This window comes from Cervus canadensis, chromosome 19 (assembly GCF_019320065.1).
Source record: "Cervus canadensis isolate Bull #8, Minnesota chromosome 19, ASM1932006v1, whole genome shotgun sequence".
Taxonomy (NCBI): domain Eukaryota; kingdom Metazoa; phylum Chordata; class Mammalia; order Artiodactyla; family Cervidae; genus Cervus; species Cervus canadensis.
The window spans coordinates 33,426,867-33,446,279 of NC_057404.1; the positions used below are offsets into that span (position 1 = coordinate 33,426,867).

General features: G+C 39.5%; 1 protein-coding gene and 1 non-coding gene across 3 annotated transcripts in view; one reads left to right on the top strand and one right to left on the bottom strand.

Moving 5' to 3' along the window:
* The window catches only part of GRID2 (glutamate ionotropic receptor delta type subunit 2), a 1,570,085-nt gene that overhangs the window by 1,488,621 nt on the left and 62,051 nt on the right, over positions 1 to 19,413 (top strand). The window lies entirely within an intron of this gene.
* On the bottom strand, positions 17,416 to 17,487 carry TRNAE-UUC. The gene has a single exon. It is a non-coding gene; the product is annotated as a tRNA-Glu (tRNA).

The window sequence follows — 19,413 nt, forward strand, 5'->3', positions numbered from 1 at the left end:
CTGTAAACTATTACATGAAATAATTTATGTCATGTTCAACTCAGTAGGTTTACGCCTGTTGCCATTTCTCGGCTGTTTCTTGAGTAGGCTATCATTTTCGGCCTCTGCTTTTTTCAGGAATACATTTTATTTCAAAAGCAAGATTTTTCCTGGCACTCAACTCACCCATGACTTTATCGTTGAATATTTTTTAATGTTATAACTCAACTCTTTTGGGGGCTAAAATGGCCAAGGCTCTTTTATGTTGTTGTTCTTATTTTTCCCCCATCAAGCATTCTGACTGCCGCTGTCAAAATCTGATAATAAATGAAGATTTCTCCCACAGTGGACCTCTTATAACCATGGCAACTCCATCAGCAGCTAATGGCCACATTGCAAAAATGTTTTTGAAAAGGACAGCTTCTCACACTGCTGTAGTACAAATGTCCTTTTCTTACCTTTTCTTCATAATGACGCTAAGAAAATACACCCCAAGTAAACATTTGCTTTCTCATGCACATGTGGGGCCAGTTTTAAAAAAATGAAGAATGTGGGAGAAACACTACAATTAAAAGGGAAAGCTCTGCTTGAAAGTAGGGAAAGATGCAGGTGATTTGGCAGCATTAACAACATATTTTTACTACATTTACAACTGAAATCAATGTGCTTATTGATTCCTAAGGATCTGAGGGGTTTTATTGCTATTACAACACCCCACCATCAACCAGAGAGGATTTCTAGAATGCTTGTTTGAGATTCATCGTATTTGTCTCTCTGAACAGTTGGTCACTTTTAGGTAATGCAGCTGTGTACATCGATGTACAGATGATGCTGGATCTTGTTTCCATAAGATGGGCACTTTTAGACTCTTCTTTATGTCTTGAAAGAACCCCAAGCAGAATCAGCATGTGGGTTCTTCAGCTCGCCTTGCATGTATTCCCATCGTACCAAAGTAACAGGAATTCTCTGCCTGGGCCCTGCTATGAGACACTCAAAGATGCTCTGGCTTTCTTGTTTACAAGATAGTCTCAAAATAGACTATTGGAAAAATTTTCCCTAAATACCTGCTTCCAGAGTAGCCTCCCTATTGAAATAAAAGAGGATATTTTCCACTCTAATTTCCAGCAATGAAAATACAGACATTTAGATAAATCTATTTCTCTGTCTCTACCTACCTAGCTACGTATATAAATATATATCCATGGAAAAGGATTTTCCCAAATCCCAAAATAATTCAGAGATATATTTCTTTTTAATTTTCTTTCCACTATTAATAATGATCAATAAGTATCCCCAGATTAGAACTCAGCATCAAGTTTCCAAATGTGGCAGATTTGTCAGTGCCATTTGCACTGCTACCTGGTAGATTTCATCAATGCTTAATCCTCACCCTCTGAAGTTTTCAGCAGTGAATGATCTGTGTAGGGCTGACATAAGAGTAAGGATGTCCCAAGCCAGAGAGGAAGCAGGAAAGCTAATTTCCATTAACCATTACTGCCATTTGAATTTTACCTTACCCAAAACCATTTTTTTAACTTTTCCCAAATGTATTCACTCTATATAAAAGTCCTTTAATCATGTGAATAGGCTTAAGAGTTAAGACCTCCTTAGATCTGCATCACAGCTCTGCTTCTTTCTACTGGGAAACTGTGGGCAAGTTATTCAGACTAGCTTAATCCCAAGGCATTAATTTGTAAAAAGCAGGCCGATAATAGCTCTCCCTCAGAGGATAGCTGGAAAGAATAGTTGGCTTAACACGTATGAGAGCACCCAGCTCTATAACTGGAAGAAACTAAATTCTTCATGAATCATTTTTCCCCTTTCTTTTCTCTCTTTACTGACTCTCATTCTTGCCTGTTCCTTAAAAGAACTAGTCATAAGATTAGGCTCATATTCCTGATTTGCTCGTCTATTTTATAAGCCATTTTCATAGGTGTGTAAAATTACTTGCTTTCTGCTAAGATTAAGAAAAGTTGAACTATAGACACTGCAAGACTGTCAGTAGTTTTTTGTTTTTCTTAATCAAATAAAATGTTATAAAATTTTATATCTATGAAGTCACTACCATAAAAATCTCACAGCCTTTCTCAAGTAAAATTAAATTTGAAATCACAAAACATCATTTCCTTTTTAAACTGGATTCACCAAGTTTCTGCAGAGGGATTAGCTTGGAGAATCCTGTCACTGACAGCCCAGACAACAGGCTGTAGCCTGATCTTATTTATCTTGGTGTGGGAGTGTATCAGGCTAGTAGGAAAACAAATTGTAACAAATAAAGATGTCAGGATGCTCTACAGGAGGTTTATTTTAAATCTTTTTTTAAAGGCAAACAAGAGAAAGTTCAACAAAAAACATTGCCAACAATTAATTTTTGCCCTGACAAAGAAACTTTCCTCCTTTGGAAGATAGCAGAAAAAATGTGAAGCTTTTAATAAAAACTTTTGTATGGCTAAAAAGCAACACTAAACATCAATAAATAAATCTTTGCCACCAATTCATTTTGAAGTCCTGTCATCCAAGTGTTGAATACAATGATGCTGCAATATGCAGGTATAACTTTTGGAAATACCAATAGAGTCTGAGTTTATGAAATACCCCTACCTGTCATCTTGAGACTAAGATGCTCTGTCAAATTACAAGCATTGATTGTCAAATCAGAGACCAGGGCCTCTGGCTCAGTGAGAGGCAAAGGGTGAATGATGAGTTTGGGAGGAAAAAATAAATGAAGACCAGAGGAAGAAGAATATTGTTCTCACACTAAGTAAATAGGATCAGTGTACAAAGCTACCATTTCTCTAAGTATTCATTTGATTACACAAAGGAAACACTATGTTTGTCCAGTGTTTCCTAGTTGTGTCGGGCTTTAGTTAATCAAATAGAATTTTTCCCCTTCTGTCATTACTTCAAACTCCAAAACTTAAGATAACCTGAAAAAAGTGGCATGTGTACAACCGACAATTAACTTCTTTTTTTTTTTCATTTGGTGACCAAATCTGTTGGAAGAAGAAATAAAATCACCAACAACTTATTTAAGTCCTTCTATTTCCTAAATATGGAGTCCTAGATACAGAAAATCTAATATTGCTTCCCTTGGGAAATGTACTTTAATTTGCATTAATATACATAGGCCGGGTTTTTTGTAAAAACAAAGAAAATGTTCCCAGATCAAATTATGATTTAAAATATAAAAAGCTTTAAATGATAGGTCCTTTTAGAGAATATAAGCCCATTTTCTTCATAGCAATGTTGGCACTAGGCCTGGTCAATAGAATACTGCTTTCTTCTATATTAATTCATTTGGTAAAAACAAAGTCAGGATGGGGCAACCCACTAGTCCTCCATCGTGAAAACCTAAAATGTGTTACTTGTTCTCAGCTAAGTATTGAGGAACAGTAAGCGTTTCCTTTTCTATCTTTTTTGCTGTTGTTGACAATGATATCCGTTGACATATTGTTTGTATTCAGTGCCCTGCACCTCGAGAGAACCAACTCCACCGAGAATGGGAAAAGAAAGAGAAGTAAAACCATCTCTCAGTTTAGAATAATCTGAGTGCTGAAATCATATTTCTGTTTAAAAAAAAATAAAAGGCATTAGTTGTCTAGGGGAAAATGCTGTTTGTTAAACACACTTATATAGTACTTTCAAAAATGACCTTTCTTAGAGGTTCCTGAGCTTTCCTGTTTTGGCCAAAGTTATTGTGTAACATTGTATAACAATGATTAGCATATAGTGCATGCTCTGTTGTGTAGGTTGTGTCTGACTCTTTGTGACCCCATGACTGCAGCCTGCCAGGTTCCTCTGTCCATGAGATTCTCCGGGCAAGAATACTGGAGTGGGTTGCCATGCCCTCCTCCAAAAGATCTTCCTGACCCAGGTATCGAACCCTCATACCCTGTGTCTCCTGCATTGCAGGCAGATTCTTTACCACCAGGCCACCGGGGAAGCCCCTAGCATATAGTAGTTACTCAATAAATAATAAATCGGTGAGCATGACCTAAGAGAAATGTTGTTTATTCTTCAAGACCAAAACCAGCATATACTCTTGTGCTAACACACTGCCCTGAGCACCCTATATATGTTATAAATATTGACTGTTATACTCCTTGTAACAATTCCAGGGAATGTGTTTATTATTGTCTTCATCTTGCAAGTGAGGAAATCAGAGCAGAGAAGCTGTTTGTCCAAAGCCACACAGACAATGATTGTGGAGTCAGACATTTGAATTCTGGTTCCTGAGTCAATGCCTTAATTCCCATTCACCATACTGCCTCTGTATACTATTTTGCAGGAGTTAGTCCTGCTCAAATTGCAGTTTGATTCACCTCTACTAGGCTCCTGAAAATTATCTTGGTAGGCATTCAAAATTTGAGGTAGTCTAATGGGGCTTCTAAAATAAGCATGACTTTCTCTCTCCCCTTTCACTTGACACTCTCTGCCAATGCAAAGGATATTGAATTTTTTCTTTAGTAGTTTAGATTTATATTAAATCTAAGAGAAATAGAAGCCCAAAGAGAATAGCTCTAATTTTTAGATTGTGTTTATGGTAAACCTATAGGTTGGGTCCTTTTTATTGCCCTTGCATGCATGCTAAGTTGATTCAGTAGTATCTGACTCTTTGAGACTCCATGGATCACAGCCTGCCAGGCTCCTCTGTCCATGGGATTCTCCAGGCATCAATACTGGAGTAGGTTTCCATGCTTTCCTCTAGAAGATCTTCCCATCCCAGGGATCAAACCCAAGTCTCTTACATCACCTGCATTTGCAGATGGATTCTTTACCACATTCTTTACTGCCACCTCGGAAGCCCTATTATTGCTCAGATTTGCTTTAAAAGAAAATTATTAATGAGCTCAAAAGCTGAGACTGTGGATGAACTTTGATTTAAGGAACTTAGAAGGGCCACCAGATCACTGTCATCATTGAGGTAATGGATTGCTCTTTGGAGTCAGACAAATTTGGGGTTGTATTCTTGCCCTGCCACTTACCATCTTGTGTGGCTTTAGGCACATATATAATTTCTCAGCACCTAATGATCCTTAGCTGTAAAATGGAGATAATAGTGTAATTTCTTAACATTATTTGGAGAATTTTGTACATGGGGTCACAGTAAAAGCTTGAAAAATGTTATTTCTTTTTCCTCTATAGTGATGCTATTATGACTGTAATTATCTTTCCAAGTAAAATAAAGGCTGCATGACAAGTTATCTCTGTCTGCAAATTTCCACAAAGAATTGTTATAAGATACCAAAGATTTTGTCAAGTAACTTTCAATAACCTTGATATATATGCTCTCCCTACCTGTATATTCTATACTTAGATATAAGGGATAGAGTGGATTGCCAAGATCCACCTTCTGCATCTTAAATCTCCACCACTACATTTGAATTAGAAAAAAACACAAATGGTATTATCACCAGAAGGTCACATTTAAAATGTTTGAATTTCCATTAGCATGTTAAACATTAATCAAATGTTTCAGGTTGTTTAGTTTAGATAATAGAAGTTTTCACCCTGTAAAGGCACTTTTATTAATGTTTCCTCCACTGGCCCTTGTTTTGAAAGATTTTTATCTCTCAAGAAAACTGAATTTTCCAGTAATACTTATTTTGGTCTTCATTTTCATTCATTGAAATCATATGTGCATACACAATCAAGTTTCTTATCAATATAAAACCACTAATGTTTCTACACTTAGTCCATGTAATTGCAACAAAAAGCAAAGAACCTTGACAGATTCATTCTTCTTTATAGTCTTCTTGAAGTTTAATTGTTATAAACTGGATTAATTTTATCAATATTCTGTTTATATCTCTGATGAAAGATTATGTATCCCAGTCCTGTTGGTATGGCCATATGACTTGCTTTGTTGATATTTATCAATAGTTTCAGGTGGAATCTCTAACAGAAGAGCCTTGAGCTGAAAGCTAAAAATTTAATATATACTAGCCAAGCAAAGAGTGAAGAGAACTTATTCTAAACATAAGAAACCGAGCCTTTGGAAACAGAATATAGAATTCAAGCCTTTATGTCAGTATAATTAGAGTGCTGGGCTCCCCAGGTGGCACAGTGATAAAGAACCTACCTGCCAATGCAGGAGATGCAAGAGACTCGGGTCCGATCCCCAGGTCGGGAAGATCACCTGGAGTGGAATATGGCAACCTGCTCCAGTAATCTTGCCTGAAAAATCCCATGGACAGAGGAGCCCAGCAGGCCACAGTCCACAGAGTCTCAAAGAGTTAGACATGACTGAGCAGGCACAACTAGACTGTTAGACAGTTGGAGAGTGACGCAGGCTACAGTGATGGGAAGGGAGTCAGATCACCCAAGCTGGCTGGTCATATCAAGGATTTTGTATTTCATATCCAGTGCAGTGTGAAGCTACATAAGGGTTGTGTGTGTGTGTGTGTGTGTGTGTGTGTGTGTGTGTGCACGTGCGCATGTGCACACATGCATGCACATGTATGCTCAGTCATGTCTTACTCTGTGACCCCGTGGACTTTAGCTTGCCAGGTTCCTCTGTTCATGGAATTCTCCAGGCAAGAATACTGGAGTGGGTAGCCATTCCCTTCTCCAGGGGATCTTCTTGACCCAGGGATCGAACCCGAGTCTCTTGCATCTCCTGCATTGGCAGGTGGAGCCTTTGCCACTGGACCACCTAGCAAGCTACATAAGGGTTATAAGCCTAGAAATGACCTATGCTTAATCACTCAGTCGTGTCCCAACTCTTCGAGACCCCATGGACTGTGGCCTGCCAGGCTCCACTGTCCATGGAGATTCTCCAGAAATGACCTAATATGGTGTAGATTTGTAAAGAGTTCTCAGGATTTCGTGAGCAGAGTGAAGTGAGAGGGAGATAATGGAAACTTTTAAACCAGATGACAAGCTACTGTGATAATCCAAGCTGGAACTGATAATGGCTTGACCCAGAGCAGTAGCTATGGAGATGCAAGAAGTGGATGTATTTTATATGCATATATATGGGCAGATTTACTAGATGCTCCCATGGACGGAGGAGCCTGGTAGGCTGCAGTCCATGGGGTCGCAGAGTCGGATACGACTGAGCGACTTCACTTTCACTTTTCACTTTCATGCATTGAAGAAGGAAATGGCAACCCACTCCAGTGTTCTTGCCTGGAGAATCCCAGGGACGGGGGAGCCTGGTGGGCTCCCATCTATGGGGTCGCATAGAGTCGGACACGACTGAAGCGACTTAGCAGCAGCGGCAGCAGCAGTGTATTTATGCATAATAGACTAATGATAGAATATGGACATGAAGGAAGAAAAACTGAAGGATGATTTTGGGATTCTAGATTAAGTGACTGGATAAAAGAGACTCCATTTATGGTGAAGGGGATGACTTGAGGATGTGTCCCTTTGTAGAAGAAAGTCAAATATATTCAGGCTGAGGACACAATGTAGAGAACCCAATGGGCAGTTGGTGCTTAGAGAAGCCATCCGAATGAGTGACAACAAATTTGGATTTATATCATATAGATGGTATTTAACACTATGAGAAATGAGGTGATTTTAAAAGAAAGGATAGAAGGAGAAAAGAACAGAAAAGCACCTGGGACACAGATCTAAGTAACCCTGATATTTGGTCAGAGTATGTGTGTGCTCTGTCATGTCCAACTCTTTGCAACTCTATGGACTGTAACTTGCCTGGCTCCTCTGTCCATGGGATTCTCCTGGCAAGAATACTGGAGTGGGTTGCCAGTTCCTCCTCCAAGGGATCTTCCCGAGCCAGGGATGGAAACCACATCTCCTGTGTCTCCTGCACTACAGGTGGATTCTTCGCTGCTGAACCATCCGGGAAGAAGAGCAGAAATTTTTAGTAAGGATGGAATAATTGCTTCCTACTGAAAGCACTTAATATCCTTAAGTCTAAGGCTCTAGGACCTATTTCTTTCCTAAAGGAGAACAGCCCTGGTTAGGTTCTGAGCCAGGCAGTCAAAGAGCTGGAGACTGGCCCCAGAGGAGGAGGGAGAGAGCAGGTCACAGCCTCCTCAGGGGCTTGGAGAAACTTCAGCCACTTCGCAGTTGTTATTTAAGACAGACATTTCTTTATTGCCCATGAAGCTTCCTCTGTATACAAGACATTAACTAACACTGTATGTTTCATTTAACATCCTAGTAGGCTTCGGCTCTGTTAATCTCTTTCTAGGAGCTACAGCAGCAATTTGGGTCACTTCCACAAAGAAGGTATGGTTTCTTCAACTCTCACATTATGGTCCAAAAAGTGATCTTTGTGTAGAAATCATCTTATTTTCCCCTCATGCCACACAGAGCAGTTTCAGTTTCCTCAAACTGCAGATTTCACTCTGCTTATAGTTGCAGATTGCCTGTTAAAATTCCTAAACTTAAAGGGGAAAAAAAGTTGAGATTATCCCAATTTTAAGGAGTAATAAATTAGGCACACTGTCTCCAGTCTGGTCACTTAACCTTCCTCGACTTGATACAAAGCACAAGCTTTGAAGGACTCCTAATTTGGAGGAAAAGTAGTCACTCTTCCCTAAAATGATGCCACTTCTCTCACCCAACCCTGCTAAGGGAGCCGCCCCTAGAAACATGTATTTCAGGAAATTCACCCCATAGGAAACATGTTGGTAATTGCCTCCAACCCTGGCCTGTTTGACACAACACGAACCCCTCTGATTTTCCCTTGGCTATATCGACTTATTTCTCTGCCATAGTCTGCCCTGGTCTCCTTGCCCTAGCCAGGACTCTCAGAGAGCAGAAGTCATAATGCCTAATAAATGCCAAGAGCGTAACAAATATTAGTTCCCTCTTCTTCTGCCTAGCTGCAAGCCTGCATCTCAGTTGACCTGATTACTCTCCTAATTCTGAGATGTTATAACTGCTGGTAATAAAATCCATTATCATATTCACTGTTACATTTAATAATCATAAGAACTCTATAAAGTTCACCTTCATGAAGATGTCATCCTACCTTCTGTGAAGGCAGAAATTTTCTTGAGAGGTAGGTTTTCAGTTACTTTTTTTTTAATTGGAGTATAATTGCTTTACAACGTTGTGTTAGTTTCTGCTCTACCACAAAATGAATCAGCTATAGGTATACAAATATCCCCTCCTCTTGAGCCTCCCTCCCACCACCCTACCCTACCCGTCAAGGACAGCACAGAGGACCAAGCTGAACTCTGTGCTATACGGCTGTCTGTTTTACACATTGTAGGGTATATATGTCCATGCAGCTGTCTCAATTCATCCCACCCTCTCCTTCCCCCTCTGTGTCCACAAGTCTGTTCTGGCTGTCTGTGTCTTTGTTCCTGCCCTGCATATGGGTTCATCAGTACCATTTCTCTAGCTCCCACATGCATGTGTTAATATAGGATATTCGTTTCACTTTCTGACTTACCTCACTCTGTATGACTCTTGATTGAAGCTTTATTCATTGAAATATTTACTTCAGAGCTCAGGCAGCAGCCCTAACAAGCAAAACCTTGGGAAACTGTTGAGAACTAGCCTCTCCACTGTCTACCTTTGGGTGAGACTCGGTTCTCTAATCCACGTAGAGCAGCTGTCTCCTTTGGCTACTTCCATTGTCCCCATCACTTTTCTTTAAGATAAGGACTTTTAGAGATGTTATTCAGGGTCAGTCTGGATATAGTCCCAGTCTCGGATCTTTTGAGACAAAATGTGTAGACATAGATGTTTATTATTTATGCTACAATCAGATGACTGGCTGTCTCAAGGTCTACAGGTGGTGCCTGAACTGTCTTAAAATCAGAAATCTCATTTCCCAGGGTTAGCATGCCTAGATTTCTAACAGGACAGAACAATACAGTCATAATTCACTTTGCTATATAGTTTAATGGGAGGGAGCAAGGGGAGAAATTTTCTATTCTAAGGACCTGAATTTTAGTCTTGGTTCTTATTGTTTTAGTCTTTAGTCTTATTGTTTGTGGAAGCTTAAGTTTTCAGAGCGTCAGTTCATTTTTCTTTCTGTTCTACTTACCTAGAAGGAGTAGTCATAATGCTGAATTAAAGTATTTGGAAGCAATGGAAATATAAATTACTGGTAAATTAGTGATTTTATAATTTCAACCAACTTCTTCTGCATGTTAAGGCTTATTTTAGTTTCCGTCTCACCCACGCTTTGCTCAAAAAAAAAAGAATGATCTAGATCAGTGGTTCTCACACCTGACCAATTTCACCTGGAAAACTTTAAAATATACAAAGATACTCAGGCTCTACTTACCAACGTTTTGTCTCAGTGAACATGGATATGGGCCCAGGGAGACTATAGTTTTTTTTAAGTTTCTCAAGTAAATTGCTACAGCTTTTTTGGAAGGAGTTAGCAATGGGTGTTAACCTTTTTTCCCTAAGACCTAGTAATTTTACTCTTAGAAATTTATCCTTGTAATGTACTTGAACACATGTGGAAAGATATAGATACAAGGATTCTTACTACAGCTTTGTTTATGCTTTAAAAAACCATTTGGGTGTCCATCAATAGGAGACTTTAAGTAAACCATGGCATGTCTGTACAGTTGAATGAAACGCTGACTTTGGCAGATGTCCAAGGCATACAGTATTCTTCAGTTTTAAAAAGCAAATCATATAACAGCTTTTTCATATGATCTTCTTAAGTATAAAAAGTGCTTATGATGTGTACACATTCATGTATAGGTTTATAAAAGTTACACATTGAACTGTTAATAAAGTCAAAACAGAAATAAGTTTGGGAAAGAAAGCAAAAGAAATGTTGAACTTTTACTTTCTGATGTATACATTTCTTTTTACAGTATTTTTTTTCCCTACAGCATTAAAGTATTCCATTAAAAAAAATCTCCAGGTGAACTTAAAAAAAAAAAAAAAGGATCCCCAAGTGATGCTGATGAGCAGTCAGTCCAAAAAACTACTGATTAAGAAGCATGTTAATCTCCTCTATCTGTCCTCCTTTATTACTACTCTTATCATTTTAAGCTATTCTTCATGATGTTCTGCATTTTATCATTGTCAGTTTTATCACTCAGTCCTTCCTGAATCTCCCTAATATATGTCCCAGGTACGAATTTGTTCATTCATCCAGTTTATGAATATATGTGTGTTCAGTCACTCAGACGTGTCTGACTCTCTGTGACCCCAAGGACTGTAGCCCGCCAGACTGCTTTGTCCATGGGGTTATCCAGGCAAGAATACTGGAATGAGTTGCCATTTCATTCTCCAGGGGATCTTCCTGACCCAGGGATCAAACCTATTTCTCCTGTGTCTCTTGCATTGCAGGCAGATTATTTACCACTAAGTCATCGGGGAAGCCCCTTTATGAATATATTCTGAGTGTTTATGCCCAGTAAGTGCCAAGTGCTGTTCAAGACACTGGCAACAAACAAGACCACAAGCCCTGCCCTCATGGACCAAACACCCTAACTTTGAGCCTCTATCCCTTCATCTGTAAATTGGATATATAATTTCAAATATATTTTCTCATAGGGTTTTCTGGGAATGAAAATAAATAATGTAAGTAAAGCAGCATAAAGTCTAACATCATAGAAGTGCTGGGTAGTTCTAAGCTATAGTACTTTTCACTGTCGTCATCATCATTATTTTTTCACAGCCAACTGTTTGATGCAATGTAAATTTTCTGGGGGAAGAAACCTACAAAAACTAAATTTCACATCAAGAATTTTATTGTTGGTGTTGTAAACAATTTGAAGTCCATCTGCTTTAGTAAACCACGGCAGATTTTAGAAGGCTTAGAGAAAAACAGAGCAGAATTCAATTCAATAAGAGGGAAAATGTTGCCTCCTAGTTATTGAATACATTCCTCAGCCACAGAACTCTAATTTCCTCATTCCAACAAAGCAGATTACACAGCAGAGGCAAATGCATGTTTATAACAATATATGACACTTTGTTCATGTCAGTGAGGATGAGGACCTCGTTTGGGGGTGAGGTTACCAAAGAGCGGTGAGTGACCCCTTAATCCGTGAGTGAAAACCACAGTTTGGGAAGCTTGGGAAAGGAACTTCCCTTTAAATTTGCACTTGGTCTTTAAAAAAAAGTATAAAACACAGGCTAAGCCAATCTGAGCTTCTCTTTTTGTGTTGACTCAGAAGCTCAATATGGAGCCACGTTCAACTATTCAATTAAATGTATTGTTTAAAAAAAACAAACAATTGTATTTTCAATTATAGTGAAGATGAAAATTGCAATTGCTTTAGCTGTATATGTTTGGTTTTTTTTTTTTTCTTTGCGCTGTTCCTAACAGAGCTAAGTCTTCTTTCAGCAAAGAAAAGAAAAACGTTAAACAGTGATTGTTAGTGGATGCTCTGGCACGGTCCATCCCCAGTTAGGTTAGTCTCCCCTGCAGTGACAGCAGGACCTTGATTGTCTGGTCCTATCAGCTCTGAAAAGAAATCCTGATAGAAATACTGAGAAAAACTCCACCTCTCTTCACCAGAGCCAAATAGAAATGCAGAGAGAGAGCTTTGGAGGAGTAATAAGGAGTAGTTTTAATACTTTGCCAGGCAAAGAGGGGACACAGCAGGCTAGCGCTCTCAAGACTGTGCCCTCCTTCTCAAAACTGTGAAGCTAGAAGAGGTCTTAGAGTTTTAGGGTGGAAAATGAGGGAGGATGAGAGCCGATATACTCTTGCATTCTTCTTCTTCTCCTGGGGGCATTGAGATCATTAGGGCTGGTGTCAGGTGATTCCAGAACAGGTTCTGGTGGCCCTCAAGGTTATCTTCTGTGACCTTCTTTCTGGAATGAAGAATGCTCCCAGAGGAAAGGAATGTGAGGAAGTGTCTTGGAGACAGGTGCATAGTACTGATACAACTTTAGCTACAGGGCAATCATTTTCAGAGTTTGACTAAGCAAGAAAGAGAAGAGGAGAAAGAACTCATCTGTAGGTTAGATGGGTGGAGAGAATAAATGCTCAGTAAGGGCTAACATGGGCTTCCCAGGTAGCCCTACTGGTAAAGAACCCACCTGTCAATGCAGCAGGTGTAAGAGATGCAGAAGAGATGCGAGTTCAGTCCCTGTGTTGGGAAGATACCCTGGAGGAGGGCATGGCAACTCACTCCAGTATTCTTGCCTGGGAAATCCCATGGACAGAGGAGTCTGGTGGGCTGCAGTCCATAGGGTCGCCAAGAGTGGGATACGTCTGAAGAGACTGAGCATGCAAGGGCCAACATAGTGGGTGTGCCTCGAGTGGTCTCTGCTACAGCAGGTGTAAGTGAGCAGAAGGTGATGTCGTGCCAAAGGACCAGAATGTTCTCCATGTCTTTTGTATATTCTAAAAGCTAATGTCTAAATTGAGAAAGAATAAAGGGCAAGCAATATCCTGAAGTTCATAGATCATAAAAATTATTTTCTTGTGGATGGGGGATTAGCTGAGTATTCACTCAACATTTTGTAACAAAATGCCTAGTGCTTATTTTAGGAAATAGCTACAGAAGGGAATACAATGCAAGGGCTGCTCTTCAAGAGCTGTGTTGCTACAATGAGTCACATAAAGCCCTGGCAAAGGGATGCTTTGTTCCATGCCTTATGTATGGAGCCCTAGCTGGGTTCCTCGGATGACTTGATTAAGTAGTAGCCACAGGTAGAATAGCCAACTGTCCCAATATGTATGGGCCAATGTACATTCTGGAGATAGTGGTGGTTTACTCACTAAACCAAAAAAGAGTCATGCCCAACTCTTGCCACCCCATGGACTGTAGTCCTCCAGCCTCCTCTGTCCATGGGATTTCTCAGGCAAGAATAGTGGACTGGGAAGCCTATTCCTTCTCCAGGGGATCTTCCTGACCCAGGGGTCACACCGAGGCTCCTGCATCACAGGCGCGTTCTTTACCGCTGCACCACCAGGAATTCCCTAATAAACATTTTGTTTTCTACAGATTCTTGAACCTCAGTTTTTTTCATTTGAGTTGCAATCATCTCAGGAACTGTTGTATCAAGGTATGTTTTCACTGCTGGATTTACTCACAGTAGGACTACCAAGATGTAAAGAAAAAAAAAAAAAATGAATGAAAAAGACTCAATGCATTTTGGTGGTGTCAGGAGAGGAAGAAATTTTCCTCAGCACTTCTAGGTTCTTCTGGCTGGTCTAAGAATTAAATTGACATGTGTTGGATTAACAGAAGAAAATCACCGAAAAGCTTAATGACATGTATACCTGGGAGAAACCCAGAAAAACCTGAGTGAATTGCAAAAATGGCTGAAACCTTCACCTTTACTACAAAAAGAGGATGTTGGGGGTAATTGTTTGGGACTTCAAAGGGGAGGAAGGCAATTCACGTGAAAATAGAAAAGCAAGTGTTTGGTAAATGAATGTGGGCTGAGCCTTGCAAAGACAATGGGACCCAGTGGACTCTGATCTCTTGAGGCCAGCCTGTATTCTTTGCAGATGTCTCTGGTAATAGGTATATCCCAGAAACAGACCCTCTAATCTAAATTTTTGTATGCAGTTATGGGAAAGGTCAAAGTTTTTTCCTGAGTCTTTTGGACCTTGGTTGTTTTCAGCTGGAAATAATCTGCACACTAAGGAGACATTTTGGAGTAGCAAATTTTGCTCCCCCCATGGTAGTCATGACAAATTTACTTTGTGTTTGTGGCAAACATTATTTAAACCAATCAATGCAGTATATTACAATAGATCATTTTCAACTAAAATTTTCTCTTCAGACCTTTTCTGTTACGTAGTGAGGCTATTTCATTTGCTTAGTCTAGTGATTAAAATGGACTTTTGGTCTAGTGGTTATATTCATTGTTATTATTTGATTTGATCAATTCTGTTTCTCACTTGAAAATTGCCTAAGAAAGTAATGCTCTTTGATTGATGCAGATGTTGGCAAAAAGTCCCAAATTTTTCACAAGGGCATAGAAGAGATTATTTTTTCACTCTTACCTTGTTTGTGTGTGTGTATATATGTGTGTGGATTATGTAAGAGACGAGTCTGTCCTTCTCAAGCTATATCTCGCAAAAGGTACATAATCCTTAAAAAAGGAAAAAAAGCAGCTATGACATGACATCCATTAGCTCTGATCATAATACTCATAACACTTCTTGATAGGTGTATCCAAAGTCCTGTTATTCCACAGAAGTAAAGTAGAAAGCAATTGTTTAAAAGCATATGTAATTCAGTAGGGAGCCAAAAAAATGCCTCTGTCTGTAAATAACTTTTTCTTCCATTCTGCTCTAACTATGAAAGCAATTAATTTGTAACAGAGTTGGAAGACTATTCTAAAATATATATCTTCTTCTGACCCCCGGAATCTCTAAGCAAGTCATTATAGACCCCACAAATGACTCCCATGTGTAGCTCTTCTCTCAGCGGCAATGTTAGGTTTTGTGACTATTCAGTTAATGCCAGTCTCCCCTGGCGGTGAGGCTGTATGCTTGGTGAGGGCAGGGAGCGTCTCTCATTGCTTATTGTTGTTCCCAGCACTGGCTTAGCGCTTGGCATGTGGTAACTGCTTAGTGATTACTTGTTAAATGAACTTTATCCCATATAAAGTACTTTGGAAAAAAAGTGGATAATTACCCTTTGACTTAGTCTTACTCTTTTTATAAAGACTATTCGCCTTATATACCAAAAAATTGCTATTCATATCTGTTTGTCAAGTAGAGTGTTATATGTACAATGTTTTAAGTCATTCAGAGAAATTGCATACTAAAAATCAAATTTAATTTGTTATATTATCAAGTATAAAATTACTAAAGGTTATCTGCTGTTTGAAATCATTTGTCCTAAAAATATTTTAAAAATTGAGAAACTTTATTAATGTTCACAGTGTTACCGTGAGGTAAGTATTGCTTTTCAGGCTGCAAAGGAAATGTCTCCTACTCTATAGAAAAGACTATTTGGTTATGTGGGTTGTTGGATTGGTAGGTTTTCTTGGGTGTATGATGTCTAACAACTTAAAAATTGTTTCACAACTGTTTAGAGAAATCAGTAAGAATAAAAAGCATTATAACCAAGAGCATCATTTATTTACCATCAAGAAAAGATGATCTATAAATGAATCACAATTTCACCAAAACAATAATTGAGTTTCTTCTGAAGTCTGAGTTGAGACACTGTATAGAGATGCTGTGAGGGTCTGTATCTAGAGTGAGTCATCACCTAAGAACTTGGTAACTGATGTACATAAAGAGTGTCATGGGCCTCCATCCTAATTATAAGCATGGTTAACAGTTCGTTTGTTTGGGATTTTTTTAAGTGTAAATTACTGCTGTGAAAAGCAGCATCAATAGAATGTTTTAGAGTCTGTAAGACTCTACAAGCTGAAAGGCAGAATAGAACTTTGGAGCAAAAACCTCTCTCCATCATCCAGATTACTCTTTGGGGAGCACTGAGGAGACCAGTTGTAATTAGTTGGAACTTGTCTCTGAACAGGATTCTGGAGCCACTTCTGCCTAGGAGAAAACTGCCTAAAGACGTTAAATGATTATAAGCATCTAAACCAAGATTTTTTTTTTTTAAGGCATGTACATAAAATAGCAAGCATACTTCCTTCAAAATGCCCTATGGTTTTTCCATTTCCATTATTTTTTAATCCCCTAAAATAACTTCAGTGTGTGCCAAATGACCCATTCTACTGCTTGCAAGGTCTGACATAATGTAGAACCTGACAGAGGGAAGGACACTAGGTGAGGCAGAGTCCTGAATTACTTCTTTGAGGTTTTTGTTGTTTTGTTTACTTTTCTGCCATGTTAAAGAAAAAGCCCAGAGGAAAACATAAGTCACTGTGATAAATTTATTGTATCTTCATATTTCATTGTAGTTGTCAACGAGTTCTTGCCAAGTAATGACTATTAAGTAAACCAGAGCAACTACTGGACAAAGTGTACTCCAGCTCCAGTCATACTTGGCCTTAACTCAAAATATTCCCTTTGCTGACAGCTTTCTTCACTCTGTTAGGGGGATTACCTAAAGTGGGCAGAGGCGGGGATGCCAACCTTGTACTTTTCCTTAATTGTGTGTGTGTGTGTGTGTTTGTGTGTGAGAGAGAGACAGAGAGAGAGAGATTGGTGAGATTTTTAATACCCTTTCAGTTTTATTTTAAATTTGCATTTTGGTATTGTTCAAAATGTACTAGTTTCCTCTATGATACAGGGCTTTCAGAGGTTTGACCAAATTAGAAGACAGCTCATCAAAGTTACAAGCTGTAAAGGAAATAATCCTTTACAAAATAAGATATGGATCAGAAAGGAGGGAGAGGTGTGGTTGAGATGATTTTCAAGGGGGAAGATGAAAGTTTAGTGACTGATAGGGTAATAGTCACAGTTAGTTTCCATGCTTCAAAGAGCTGGCCTGTCAACCATCTCTCTTTTTCTCACTCTTGGAATCAAGTAAATGAGGGGGAAGGAGGAGAAGAGGGAGTGGCCCTGAGCCAGTTAATTCTGTCATGGTTTGGGGTGTGTTTTGGGGTTTGTTTGTTTTTTCTGCATAGCTTGCCAGATCTCAGTTCCCTGACCAGGGATTGAACCTGGGCCACAGCCGTGAAAGTGCCAAGTCCTAACCACTAGACCACCAGGGAATTCCCTAAGTCATGGTTCTTCAATGAACCTCTATAAGGCTCTCTTTCTAAGGCTGTATATTCTCCCATCCCCATTCCAAAAATAAAACAAACCCCAAAACAGCAGTCTTTAAGCTGCATGACCTTACAAAAAATACTGCACTTGCCTGTTCTGGGTTTCTTAATATCCAGAAATGAACATAAAATCGGTAACAACCTCAGAGAGAGTGATTTTGAGACATGTAAGTGAATCACTGTAAAGTGAACAGGGCAAGTCAAGAGGTGGGTGCTCAATAAATGTGAGAAGCTATTACTATTATTACTGCCTGCAGCCACGTGGTAACCACATATCTATAGTTTTCCCCCTAAATTTTACCTTTTCTTCAACATAGTGATTGATTCATCCTATGCTTGGCGGCTCAGTGGTAAAGAACCTGCCTGCCAGTGCAGGACGTGTGGGTTCCATCCCTGGGTCGAGAAGATCCCCTGGAGAAGGAGATGGCAACCTGTGCCAGTACTCTTGCCTGGGAAATCCCACGGACAAAGGAGCCCGGCGGGCTGTAGTCCGCGGCATTGCAAAGAGTTGGACATGACTTAGAGACTAAACAACAATGTGCAGACTACTGTGCAAAGTACTGCCGAGCACACAAAAATCCCCCAGACACGACCAGCTGACCTGAGGAGCTTGCAGTCCTTTGGAAGAAGTAAAACAAATCACTTTAACAAGAGTCCCTAAAAATCGTAAGCACTTCTACAGAGAGTTCAAAAGACAGATAAATCAGTGATTTCCCCCAAGCCAGCATGATTATATGGAATCTCCTGAGGAGAGTGCTGTTTAGAAATATTGATTCCCAGATCCCAGCCCTGAATGAGTAAATCAGAATCTCTGGTTTGAGGACTTCCCTGGTGGCTGAGTGCAAATTCGATCCCTGGTCAAGGAGCTAAGATCTCACAGGCCTCATAGCCAAAAACCAAGACATAAAACAGAAAGGATGCTGTAACAAATTCAGTAAAGACTTCACAAATGGTCTAAATCCAAAACAAAAAAAAAAAAATCTTAAGAAAAAAAAAGAATATCTGGTTTGTAGCCAAGGAAATGCAAGTGATTTTAAGGCTCATCCAAGTGAGGAATCCCTAGAAGAGTCACACAGAGGTGGACATCAAGGCTTTCTGTTAAAAGTAGCCTAGACCAGGAATGGGGACACTTTCTAAGAGTCAGAATGAAGGAGTGATGTCACTTAAAAGTCATGAGGATGTTTCTACCCAGTGGCTTAATCTTCTCAATAAAGTAGGAAATAAAAGTCCTCCACTGAGAATTAGACAGGGGTAAATTTGATAAAGGGTTGGACACATATGGGGGCTTTCCTGGTGGCTCAGATGGTAAAGAATCTGCCCTCAATGCAGGAGACCTGGGTTCGATCCCTGATTTGGGAAGATCCCCTGGAGAAGGGCATGGCACCCCACTCCAGTATTCTTGCCTGGAGAATCCCCATGGACAGAGGAGCCTGATAGGCTGCAGTCCATGGGGTCACAAAGAGTCAGACATGACTGACTGACTAAACACACTTGGACACATATGGAGAAGATTGGAAGAATTGCCGTGGGGATCTGTTACAGGGATAACTAGAGCTGAATTAAGCTGAGGGTCTATTATGTTGCAATATTTCTTACTGAATTTCCAAGTCCAGTTTACACCTTGGCTAAGGTCGTACTTCTCAAGCCCCCAAGAGTTTATACAAGTGAAAATGGACTGGCATTGTCAATACAGGCACATTTTAAATATTACTGACAATAAGATCAAGTATTGTGAATTCTGAGTATCAATTTGACAATTTGGTTGCCTCTAGCTAGTATAAAATCTAAGAAACTGATCTCATGAAATATCTAGGATTCAGATTCTCATAAATAACAACAAATCTCCCCATTGTGTTCTCTCTTGCTCTGTGG